At 27.6% G+C, this 10,461-nt stretch overlaps 1 long non-coding RNA gene across 1 annotated transcript; it reads right to left on the bottom strand.

Moving 5' to 3' along the window:
* Nucleotides 1–9,054: 9,054 nt before the first annotated feature.
* On the bottom strand, nucleotides 9,055–10,060 carry LOC139898384 (uncharacterized). The gene is made up of 3 exons (XR_011777002.1): nucleotides 9,493–10,060; nucleotides 9,310–9,400; nucleotides 9,055–9,190 (listed from the first exon to the last, which is right to left on the bottom strand). It is a non-coding gene; the product is annotated as an uncharacterized lncRNA (long non-coding RNA).
* Between the last annotated feature and the right edge of the window lie 401 nt (nucleotides 10,061–10,461).

Genomic DNA, 10,461 nt, shown 5'->3' with positions numbered 1-10,461 from the left:
GCCATATTTGTTTTTGGGCCGAGATCCATTTCAATCTGTTGTTGGGCCGAAAGTTATGAGGAAGAAAATGAAACAGAAACAAACACGGGTTATATATTTGTAACAGATGATTTTTAACAGAAAAGCTGAAAACAGTGTAATGGTTAAGGAGTGTTTTGGGTTAGTGGGAGGTCGCGGGTTCGAGCCCGGTCTGTGGCATTTTTTTGGGAAAACTATTAAAGGTAGTATACTTGTTATTATTATTACTTTTATTATTATTATTATTATTATTATTATTTCTATTATTATTATTATTATTATTATTATTATTATTATTATTAATTATTAATATAAGTATTATTATTAATATTATCATTATTAATATGATTATCATAATTAGTATTATTATTATTATCATCATTATTATTATTATTATAATTAATATTATTAACTATAAATTTAGTTTTAAATGTATTTTGTATATAAAATATAACTATATTTTTATGATCTTAAACTAAAAAGATAGATATTATAAGTTAGATACAAACATTAGATATATAGAAGTATATATAATAAGTATACTACTTTTACTAATAAGATACTTTTTGTTCATATACGTCTTAATATAACTCGAGTTTATTAAAAATATTATCATATTAAAAATTATGAGTATTTAAAAATATTAATATTAAGCATTCATTCAAAATATTTTAATAAGTATATAATATATTATTATGATAATTTAATAACATATATAAAATAAATATATTTAAGTTAATTATTAATATTAAATATAATATCACAAGTATATTACTAATAACAAAATATATATTTATTTGAATATTATTATATGTGTTAATAAACATACTTGATATAGGTTCGTGAATCCGAAGCCAACCCTGCATTGTTCAGTATCGTCGTATGCATATTTTTACTACAAAATATCGTATTGTGAGTTTCATTACTCCCTTTTTATATATATTTTTGGGACTGAGAATACATGAACTGATTTTACTAATGTTTTACGAAATAGACACAAGTGATCAAAATCTATATTCTATGGCTGGATTATGAATATTGAATATCACCCCTTTTTAGCTTGGTAACCTAATGATTAGGAAACGGGTATGGCTCCTAATCGACGCGAATCCTAAAGATAGATCTATGGACCTCGACAAGTCCTATCCGGGGTACGGATGCTTTAGTACTTCGAGATTATTATTATTATACAGACGAGAGGTTCTGTTTGGGGATATTCGATGCATTAAAGTTAAGTCAGTTATCAAGCGTTCACCATATGAATGATTTTTAATTCGCGGGTTACGCGTGTTATTTTGTACTCGGGTTATGTGTACAATTAAATATATGAAATCTTGTGGTCTATTAAAATGATGGAAATGAATGTTTATGATAAACTAATGAACTCACCAACCTTTTGGTTGACACTTGAAAGCATGTTTATTCTCAGGTATGAAAGAAATCTTCCGCTGTGCATTTGCTCATTTTAGAGATATTACTTGGAGTCATTCATGACATATTTCAAAAGACGTTGCATTCGAGTCATTGAGTTCATCAAGATTATTATTAAGTCAATTATAGTTGGATATATTACGAAATGGTATGCATGCCGTCAACTTTCGATGTAATGAAAGTTTGTCTTTTAAAAACGAATGCAATGTTTGTAAAATGTATCATATAGAGGTCAAATACCTCGCGATGTAATCATATGTTATTGTATTCGTCCTTATGGATTAGGACGGGTCGCTTCATTACACGACTCTTACATTCTATCTAATCTCTAAACATATCAAGGACATATTCTTTTGATAGTTCTATCTCTTCCTTTGAATTCTGGTAATTTGACAAATCAAGATCGTGATATTATCATTTCTTTCTTAGAACATTAGTTATGTTCATCCAAAACTTCATACCTACGAATTCTGGACCATTATCCGCTTGACTTAAGGTCAGGAAGAGAAATACGAAAGCATGAAGCTCCGAAATATAATGGAGAATATAAAGCCCGATAACAACCACGAAATTACAAACCGTGTATATCAATGCGTATAGCAATATAAAGACACTGGAGAATGAAAAACACTATAACCCCAAGGTAATAGTAGAAGAAAATAACTTCCTCTGGTGGCAGATGAAAAAGAAGAATGAAGGATACGATAGCCAGGAAAATATCAAGAATCAGAACTGGATTAAGCATTTTCACAATCTATTGGGATGTATGAAATAAGGAAGAAGATTATAGGAGTGGTGAAAATAAATGAAACGGAAGAGGTCAATTTATAGCGAAATATCAGACATAGCAATCGAGGCAGGTTACGCATTTAATAAAAGGAAATCTTAATTTCCTTAATTCCCGAAGAATCAAATTTTATTTAAATTATGAAGATTTTCTATTCCTTAAATTTCGGAAATCAATCGTTACTACGTCAAAAGTGAAAACGAATCTCTATTCTCCATTTCACTCTATTATGATAACTTCCCTCAGACGCTTCGAGTAATCAGATTGTTTTATCCATATTATTCAACGGTGATAAAATTCTATTTATCAACTCATATTCGTCATGAAAACATTTTTATTGTTAGCCATGACGACCTCACTCAAATTTTGGGATGGAATTTCTTTAACGGGTAGGTACTGTGATGACCCAAAAATTTCTGATCAAATTTAAACTTGATCTTTTTATGACTAACGTTTCCGACACGATAAGCAAAGTCTGTAAAGTTGAATCTCAAAATTCTTGAACTATTCAAATACCCTTCGATTGTTCTCAACGATTCGCGAACAATTATATGTAAATAGACACATATATATACTATAACTTGAAAGCGTAACAATGTATTAATTGTATGATACTGTGCATTAAATTTATTGGTTTAAATATCTATTTGAATATTTATGATAGGTTGGAATATTAATTGTATGAATAACTTGCGAATAACTTGCGACGTGTATTTAAAACGTGTTTATCGAATATATATTAACTTGGTTATATAACGTTTGATAATACTATTATTGTTGTAAATAGCGAGAAGATGATTTATAGAAGTAAATGACCAAAACACTCAAATGTATAAGTTATATTTCAAGTGATATAGTTTATGGATAATTTAAATCTATATTTTGACAAAGGTACGAGTCACGGAATGTAAAGTACAAGTTTTCTCAGTGTACGAAAGGACGTTTGAAAAACCGGAACCGGGACATAAGTCGAGTGACGACGTATGACTTATCGGAACAAAAATTACAGGTTAACTATGCACGAGAATTTAATATAATATATAAATAATTATATAAATTAAATATATTATATATATTATATAATAATATTTTGACAAACTAGAAAATAAAATAAAATGTGCTGTCCAGACAAGCCATGCGATCGCATGGCATTTGAACTGGGAGCCCATGCGATCGCATGGGGACCAGAATCAGCAAACATCTATAAATTCGATAGAGTTCAGTTTTCTGATCACACACATCCACATATATATTACTTCCTTCGTATTTATATTATTATTATTATTATTATTATTATTATTATTATTTTTATTATTATTGTTATTATTAAAGATTATTATTATTAATATTAGTAGTATTATTAATTAGTATTATACATAAAATACTACGACGAGGTCATGAGCGTGTCACTTTCAAAATGGGTTTTCAAACGAGATAGAGCTAAGGAAATTATGGGTTATAGCTATGGAGGTTATGGGTAATGTTCGTGGGTATTGTTCGCAAGTCAAACCTAGTGTTTATCATCTTTGTTGCATCCACGTACTTTCCTGCAATACTGAATCACAATATTGATACGTGAGCATTCATATCTTATCTTTTATATATTAATAGTGTATACATGTTTAGTGCTCGAGTATATATGTTTATGCATGCTTGTATGCTAAATTTTGTCGTTCGATAATTTATGATGAATCACGAATTTAATTCATATCCAACTGATATAAGGTATATGATATGCATGTTACTGGAAAGCTGGTGAAAAATCAATAACTTTTCATTTAGAAATCGCGTAATTTCGATGAACGAATTAAAAGATATGATCAACTGAATTATGATTGACGTTAATTGAAATTGCTTTTGAATCTGCAATTAAGATTTAAACGACTTGTTTATGAGATTGATAAAGTGGATTTTTAAATATTACCAGCCGAGTAAATGAATCCTTATATAAGGCACGTCTCGTTTTGTTGAACAATTATCAAAATTGACTGTTTTATCATATTTTAAAGCCTTATAAAAACTATAGTCTAATTTTACAAGAATTGGAAAACTATGTGAAATGTTAAAATATTTCGATTGCCATGATCATTCAACTATAGTATTGAGTCAGATTGACTTTTTGAAATGACTTTTGATAACTTTTGTATGTCAATCTCGAGCGTTAGGATTGTGATACACTATGACTTGACCTAGCTTGGTAGACATTTATTGACCAACATATGTTCTATAGGTTGAGATCTACGGTTATTTGGTATTCTGAGTTTCGGTCACATTTCGGTGAACGACTTTATGTGCTGCTAAGGTGAGTTTATAGATCCCTTTTTAATTGCTTTTGCAATCTATATTTTTGGGCTGAGAATACATGCACTTTACTTTAAACGCAATGGATACAAGTACATACTAAATTCTACACTGAGTTTAAACCGAAAATCCCTTAGCTTTGGTAACTAGTAACTGCCGATTATAAGAACCGGTAGGCGCGAGTAGTTGTATATGGATCCATAGGGACATCCCCGTCTGTTCCAGGTATAGAAACCCCTAGCATGAACTATAAAAAAGACGTATGCTATTTGAGGTTAGTACACATTGGATTGCGTGTATTGTACATGTTGGTTGCATGTATGTTAAAATAGGGGGTACTTATTATAACGTTAAAGTTTAGTTACCAGGGTGCTCAATCTTGTAGAATCTTTTGATAAACGTTTCGGATGAAACAACTGAAATCTTGTGATCCACCTTTATATACAAATTATACGAAACATTAAAACTATGAACTCACCAACCTTTGTGTTGACACTTTCAAGCATGTTTATTCTCAGGTTCCTAGAAGTCTTCCGCTGTTTGCTTATCTGTTATACAAGCTATGTACATGAAGTCATACTTGCTTTATTCGAGAAAACGTTGCATTCACAAAATCATCACCATGTATCTATTTTGACTGCATTGTCAACAGAAGTATTATTGTAAACTATTATTTACGGTGATTGTCTATATGTAGAAATCATTAGATGTCAAAAACCTTGGATTTAAATATTCATTTATGGTGTGCCTTTTCAAAAGAATGCAATGTTTACAAAACGTATCATATAGAGGTCAAAACCTCGCAATGAAATCGATGAATGACGTATTCGTCCATATGGATTTGGAGCGATCGTCACACATGCACTTTATTTTAAACACAAAGGATACAAGTACATACTAAATTCTACACTGAGTTTGAATCGAAAATCCCTTAGCTTTGGTAACTAGTAACTGCTAGTTATAAGAACTGGTGGGCGCGAGTAGTTGTATAGGTGACGACCCGGAAATTTCCGACCAAATTTAAACTTTATCTTATTATGGTTTCGACAAAATAAGTAAAGTCTGTATTGTTGAGTCAATTAATGTTTAAACTACTTTTATAGATTCATTTGACCTTTGACTATTTCTGACGATTCACAAACCATTGTTGTAAATAAATATGTATATATAAATATAAATTTAAAGATAAGTATATATAATAATGTGAAATAATAAAATATAAATTTAATCATTAGAATTAAAAATGTAAAATAACATATAGAATAGTTAAGTTGCTATTAGAATGAATATATATATATGAATGATTTCTATATAATTAATATATATATATATATATATATATATATATATATATATATATATATATATATATTGTATTATATATGTAGTCGTGTGAATATAAAGGATTTCTATGCACAAATTATTGATTATATGTATATATTAAAATATATATGTATTAAATAAGCAATTACATAGTATATATTATATAATCATCAGATATTACATAATTAATAAAATATAATATTAACAAAGTAAATGTGATTACAAATCAAAATCTAGTTATTGAAATAATATAATTATTATCTTCATTATCATTATTAATACAAATATCAATGTTTGTATTATTACTGTTATAATTGTAAATATTAAAAATCTACTAAATTTAAGGTTAGGATTCTCAAAATAAAGATTTTGGAAATAAATATTAGCATAAGAATGATAAAAATTATAATTTAATTGTAATTCAATTAATATTAGTTATTATTATTATTCTTATTAATATTATTACTTTTATGATTATCATTCACATTAAAAATCATTATTATAAGTATTGTTAATTATATTAAGATGCAACTTATCATTTTTTATCATTAATGTTATTATTATTATTATTATTAATTATTGTTATTATTATTATTATTATTTTTATTTATAATATTAACGGTAATATTATTATTAATATAACTTTATTTATTAATATTAATTATATATATATATATATATATATATATATATATATATATATATATATATATATATATATATATATATATATATATATATATATATATATATATATATATATATATAAAAGAAATCATACAGATTCCAATTCTGTTGTGCGTCGCTATCTCCTTTTGTAGAATTGTCTGCTAGATTTAATAGGTTGATTCTATAATCAGTAAAAACCAAAATCTGTTGAAGGTCGACATCCAATTTTTTTTAATTCTTATTTCGTACCTGGTGGATAATTTCTTGTCGATTACTTCTGCAATAAATCCCACGAATTACTCCATATTATTGAAAACCCATTCAGTTAATCAGTACCATTATCAATTTCAATCAGCTTTCATATTAAAAATTAATCAGAAAAAATCAATTTCTGCTTCGCTACCTCTGTTCTTCAACTTTATAGCCAACTCTTGATTTCAAATGATATTACAAAATCTAAAAGTGCAGTTTTGCTAGTTATTATCTAAGTAAGCTACCTGCAAATTTTCAATCTCTAATTCTTTCAATCAAATACGAATTTCGAAGTCAAAGTTACAAAATAAAAAGTCAAACCGATTGTTCTTCATTCAAATTCGGATTCATTTTTGTGTTTCAAGTTAAATTGAGGATCTAGAAAGTTTATAGAAGTTATTTGGAACCTTTTTCATGTTATAATTATTGTCTAAAACAACTTAAAAATCAAAATTCGTGTTTGAGTTTCATATGTTCATTCGCGACTGATTTTCTTTTGCTGTGTTCATATCTATTTTTTTAAAAACAAAACCCTACAAACGATTACTTCTGTTTCGTGTGCAAAAAAATTCAAAATACAATTTATTTTGCTTATATAATCTTTGATTATCGTATTGGCTGTTTAAAAATAGAAGAAGAAGATGAAATGAGAAATAAAAGAAATACGGGTTATAAAAAAATTGATTTGGAATTAAAACAGAAAAAAGCAAGACAGATGGGTGGTCGTGGGTGTTGTTGGTTTAACGAGAGGTCTCGAGTTCGATCCTCACTAGGTGCATTCTTTTTATTAGAGGCTTTTAAAGGTAGTCTTCCTTTTAAAAATTATTATTATTATTATTATTATTATTATTATTATTATTATTATTATTATTATTATTATTATTATTATTATTATTATTGTTATTATGATTATTATTATATTGTTATTGTTATTGCTATTATTAATAATTACAATTGTTATTATACATACTAAGATTAATAATATAATTAGTATTATTATTAATATCATTATCATTATCATTATTAGATTTATCACTAAATATTATTAGTATCATCATTAATATTAGTATTAGTTTAAGTATGATTTATATAATTATTACTACTAATTTTATCATTTTAAGTATCGTTATTAATATTATGATTAATTATTATTATTGTTGATATTGTTAGTATTATAGTTATTAGTAATAATATCATATTTAAATTTATAAGTAATAGACATGTTATTAACATTAGTATTATTAAGATTATTATTATAAACTGTATCATTTAAGTATTATTATTTTTAGTATTATCAATAACATTAACATTAAGATTTTATTGAAAATAAAAGTTAAGGATATTATTAAGATTATAAATATGTATTAATCGTATAACAATTTGTATATAAATATTCATAAATGACAAGTTAAATATTTTCAAAATAATACTAATATGAGTTAAATATGACTACATATATATTAAACATTTTGGATAGATACACAAACTAAATAAGTATTACTTATAATTTAAGATATAATATATAAATTTGTTCGATTATGATTATATATTTTAATATATATATATATATATATATATATATATATATATATATATATATATATATATATATATACAAATGATATAGGTTCGTGAATCCGAGGCCAACCCTGCATTGTTCAATGTCGTCATATGTATTTTTACTATAAAATATAGTATAGTGAGTTTTATTTGCTCCCTTTTTAAATGCTTTTGCAATATATATGTTGACAATGAATATTGTCTATTATTTGTGGCATGCGGTTTTACTTATGTATTAATGTATTAATGTAATAGTAACTATGTAATAGTTAACTAGCTAGTTTATCCATGGTAAATGTATTTTACCATCCTTGTAACTAAAGGAGGTTGCTAGTATATAAAGCAACCTCCCACCCATTTTACTCTTTAGTTGAGTTATTCTACAAGTATCACTTTTCACACATATTCTCTCAACCTTATCATCATAATACTTGTTCTTAACATCTAAACCCACTTACACTAACAAAACCGATCGACCTTAGTAAGAATTGGGGCTAACATTTGGTATCAAGAGCAGGGGTTTGATCTTATCAAACCTTGATCCTAGTCTAAAAACATGTTTTCGTATGACTTTTTATCTTCAAAATATCATTCAAAACATCACTGAATCTCATTTTTTTATCCCATATCAGCAGTTCTATCCAAAACAATTTCATGTTCATTTATTAATTTATTTCTAAATTTCTATCATCAAATCAGTAAAAAAAAAGAAAAAAGAAAAAAGATCCATGTTCTCTTGTAACTTTACTGTACGAAACTTCATAATCATATCTCATAATCATCTTATATATTCATCGTTTAACATCATCATCATCATTCAAAATCCATCGAGTTCATACATCATTATCCCTGTCAGATTTAGAAACAAGAAACATAAACAAATCTCAGTTTCATATTCTTTGTGTTCTATGTGTTCTTCGTTTGCATTTTCATCTATATTTAGGGGTTTTTGAGTTTGTGAACTAAACCTTGTTCCAAGACCAGATTCTAGTTCCCAATCACTATCTCAAGCTTCTAGTACCTTCAATCGAACCAAACACACAACAAAAGTTGCCAGATCTGAAAGTCAAGAATCGCAACTTTTTGGTCAATGTTTTAATTGGAATGATTTATGGATGTTCATGAGTTAAATCTGGGCTTTGAGTACTCACTTTGTGATTACAAGAAGGTTTGTGTAGGATCTTGCATCTGAAAACAACTAAATCGTTAATGCAATTTCGAGTTCATCAACCTTCGGTGTTAACTGTTCTTCATTTGATGCTCGAAGACTTGGTACCTTCTGCTCGAAAATTTGTTCGACAACTTGTTGCTCGAAATATGGTTGCTCGAAAAATGGTTGCTCGAAAAGATGGTTCAACTGAAAATCTGGTGCTGGTGGTGTTTCTGCTCGAAAATCAGTGATGCTCGGAATCTTGCTGCTCGAGAAGATGATGCTGCTCGAGAAGATGGGACGAACACTTGTTGATGATGATAAAATTTCAGGATTGGGTAAAGTGAATGAAATAGAATAGAATCTTGGCCTATTTTGCTGATGTTTTGTTGGTTAAAATTTGTTTAAGTTCTAGAGCTAATCTTTACCGAATCTTTCCATATTTGTAACTTCTTTGTGTCTACTCTTATTTGGAAAGAATATGTGGAGAATTTTGTTGCTCTTGGTGATGAACGTACGGGACACCACAAGTAGGATCTATTGAAAATAATGAAAGTTAAGTTCTAGGTCCTAATGTTAAATGGTTTCAAGATAGGTGTTGTTGATAGGAATTCGTTGGTTTATTTGTCATGCATGCCCAATAGCAAATTTTTGTGACTACTTAATGGGCCCAATAGAAATTGAAGACCAAATGGGCAGTTTGGTAAATGTGGCCCAATAGATCACACTTGATCAAGATTCGATGGGGTTGTATGTTAGGCAAACCAAAATGAAACCTAACTGAGTTGATATTTTGTTAACTTTTGGATTTTAACGGATTTAATTACCGAATCCTCTCCGATACAACATCAACCAATTAAAATGATGCCTTTTTGCAACAAATTCATCATATTTGGGGGGAGAAATGCATTATGGTTAATGTTATGACTTCTGTGCAACTCAGTACAGGACTCGAGCTTCATATATGACT

Source organism: Rutidosis leptorrhynchoides, chromosome 3 (genome assembly GCF_046630445.1).
Source record: "Rutidosis leptorrhynchoides isolate AG116_Rl617_1_P2 chromosome 3, CSIRO_AGI_Rlap_v1, whole genome shotgun sequence".
Lineage (NCBI taxonomy): Eukaryota > Viridiplantae > Streptophyta > Magnoliopsida > Asterales > Asteraceae > Rutidosis > Rutidosis leptorrhynchoides.
The sequence above is the reverse complement of the archived record's forward strand: the minus strand, read 5'-3'. Positions and strand labels throughout refer to the sequence as shown.